Consider the following 3,427-nt stretch of genomic DNA (forward strand, 5'->3'; position numbering starts at 1 on the left):
CAAGGAAACAACAATAATGCAATGAAATATCTTTCTTATCGCGTGTAGGTAAGTTTATGAAACAGACGAGCCAGAATATACCAGAACCTAACCTAAACTAGCCTAACCTAACCTAGCCTAACCCAACCCAACCCAACCCAACCCAACCCAACCCAACCCAACCTAACCTAACCTATCCTAACCTAACCTAACCTAACCTAACCTAACCTAACCTAACCTAACCTAACCTAACCTAACCTAACCTAACCTAACCTAACCTAACCTAACCTAACCTGACCTAACCTAACCTAACCTAACCTAACCTTCCACAAATCCTGGTTGGTAATTTCCGGATGAGCTACACTGAGAAAGACTGTCAGCAAGAGCATTGGTGATAAGAGGTGTTGCCGAAATGATTTGGTTATTAATGCGTAAAGTGGGCATTGAAATAGAGGTGCGTTTTCCGGACAGTGCTCCAACCAGTCCCCATAGCTGGCTTAGAGGAGTAGCAACAGTGAACTGCTGGATATATACTTGCCAAGAATGACGTTTGGCACCTTATAATTCGTCTGGTTCGAGCACGCTCATAATTTCGGGCAAGAAGACGAGGTACATCATGGTGGCGACGAAAGCAGCGGAAAGCACGTTTCCGACGCGCAATAGCGTTCTTAACTTCGGTCGTCCACCATGGTACTGGGATGCGGCGTGATGGGGTTTTAGTCAGTGGAATTGTCGCGGTTGCTACAGCATGAATAATATGTGTAATAAGGCCAACACCCTGCTCTGGTGATTCATAACAGTTTCGGTTCACATAACACAGTTCTTGAAATTTGGCCCAGTCTGCTTTTCGTAAATTCAAGCGGGGTATGGATCGCAAAACTTCTTCAGCGGTTGCGTCAAAAGTGGTGTAAAATTTAATTGGAAAATGGTCGCTGTCGTGTATATCTCCCTCAACAGTCCAATCAAAATATGTCGCTATTGAGGGAGAGCACAGCGACAGGTCGATGGCTGTTTCTGTACCAGTGGGTAAGTGGTGATGAGTATTGTTGCCTTTGTTTAGCAGGACTAAGTTGTGTGCATCAATAAAATCTTCAACCAAATGTCCTCGGCGATCAACGGCTTGGGTGCCGTTACTCCAAGCTGGACTGTGAGCGTTGATATCGCCGAGGATGAGAAAATGGTTTTGAAATTGAGCAACGAGTTGGTCAAGTTGCCGTAAGAGCTCCGTATTATTATAATTTGGTGTAATGTATATTGAGTATATATCGATGGTACGGCCATGCAGTCGAACTGAACATGCAACAGCCTGAAGAGGTGTGTTAAGAGTGAGTGGCGTGTGTCTTAATTCTCGACTGATGTACAGCGCCACCCCACCTTGGCGACGCTCACCGTCCGTGGTGTCACAGCGATATAAAGAGTAATTTGGCATTTTAAAGTTATACGTGTCGGTGGGACGAAACCATGTTTCCTGTACGGCAATGATGATTGGAGCTAATACGGCAAAAAGTGCTTTCATTTCGAACCATTTTGAAATGAGGCCGCGACAATTCCACTGTAAGATGAAAGACATTTAGTGATGAAAGGATCCATTCCCACCGGTTGATGGGAATCGCCCGAACGAAACAGACCGAGGCCGTCCCACCGCCACCCTCACCGATGGACGGGACCGGCGGACTTCGTTCGGGCGTGTTTCGACAGGTTTTGTGGTGGGGGGAGGGGAGGTAATGTTCGTATGGTGGCCAGAGGGTCCGGTCCGCCGACTGTTCATAGCCTGGGGGCTAGAACGCCGGACGGCCTGACCCGCACGTGAATCACGCACAGCCGGCGGGCTGGGACGCCGGCCAACCTGGGTACGGGGGTGACGGGCGCCTGGGCATCCGAGCGTCCAGCCAGGGGCGACTCAACGGCATTTTTCGTCTGGGTCTGTGTAGTTGACTCAGCTGAAACCGAGGGGCGAGGGTTGAGAAGTTTCAGGGGAGGCAGGTGGGTAATAGGGTCGGTATGTGTTGCACATGTGGCCATCGTGGCTTTTGCTACTTGTGCATATGTTTTGCTGGGCTGCGACGACATTTTGGATTCAACGCTGCGCCTTGCTTCGGGGTACGACACACCTGTATTTGCCTTTTCAGAGCAAATTTATTTTTCTTTTTTCCACGTGGGACACTGAGAAGAGATGGCGGCGTGATCAGCACTTCCACAGTTCGGGCATTTCTGGGATGATGTGCAGGCAGGTCCCTCGTGAGGAGTCTGGCCGCACTTCAAGCACCTGGCACTCTGTTTGCAGTACCTGCTGCCGTGTCCGAACCGTTGACATTTAAAACACCTGAGCTGATTTGGAATGAATACTCTTACTTTATAACGAAGGTAACCAGCGGTGAGCGAATCTGGAAGTCGGGTGGTACCAAAGGTCATAACGAGCAGGCTGGTGTCGCGACGCTGACCATCTCTGAAAGTCGTCAGCCGACGGACATGGCAAACTTGCTCATCTCTGAGCCCCGCCAGGATCTCGTCCTCCGTCATGAAGCGGAGTTCAGGCGCAAAGATGGTGCCCTTACTGGTGTTTCTGGCATGGTGCAGGGAGACTTTTACTTGTTTGCCGCAAAATTCAGCTGTTTTCAGAGGGGCCTGGGTTTATGCGCGGGTGGTTGTTTTAATGATGAGTGATCCGTTTGCTGGTGCTTCAATTTTGAGTCCGCACGGACCGCAGATAGCCTTGATTTGCTTTGATGGCCGAAAAACGTTGATCTTTCGAAACGACACATTTTCATCACAAGGTTGGACTACAACGTACGACCCGAGAGGGTCCAGAATTGACTCAGAGGGCTGGCGAACACTGGTCATTGTCGAGAGAGGGTCACCATCAGGGCGAGCAGGCACCGGAGTGTTCAAAGACGAGCGAGGGTCGGAACCGGGGGCGTTGGACGGAGACGGAGTCTGCTGTCCACCCACCGCGGTGGACGTGTACGTACTAACGCAGCTGGAGAGTTGTGTTGCCGACTTCTTTCAAGTTGAGTGCGGCGTCGCGCCGCGTCACGTGGCAGAGCGCGGCCGCGCATCGCAAGCGAAGACGCCCATGCAGCTGAGGAAAGGCGCCAGGTCGGCAAGGCCGCACGGCCTCAGGCTGCGGTGCCCGTGCGCTGGAGCAGGCAACACAGCCGACCATTGGACGGCCCGCAGGCGATGTGTGAATGCCACCCTGCCGGCAGAGACATCTGGCCGCAGGGCGTGCAACACTGATATGCACAGCCGGCGGCCATGGCCATTGTAAGGCGTTTGGTCTGTATGGCGTTCGCTTGTACAACCATGTGATGCGTCTGCGTTGCATGTTGCCGGCCTTACGGCACGCGCTGTTGGTGACATGGCATCGGCCGGCCATTCAGGCTAACCCGCGGCAGGGCGAGAGCAAGCTCCAGTAACCCCGCCAATGTTCAAAAATGAGCTCAATATT

The sequence above is a fragment of the Pollicipes pollicipes genome, unplaced genomic scaffold, assembly GCF_011947565.3.
Source record: "Pollicipes pollicipes isolate AB1234 unplaced genomic scaffold, Ppol_2.1 Scaffold_4740;HRSCAF=5597_pilon_pilon_pilon, whole genome shotgun sequence".
NCBI lineage: Eukaryota > Metazoa > Arthropoda > Thecostraca > Pollicipedomorpha > Pollicipedidae > Pollicipes > Pollicipes pollicipes.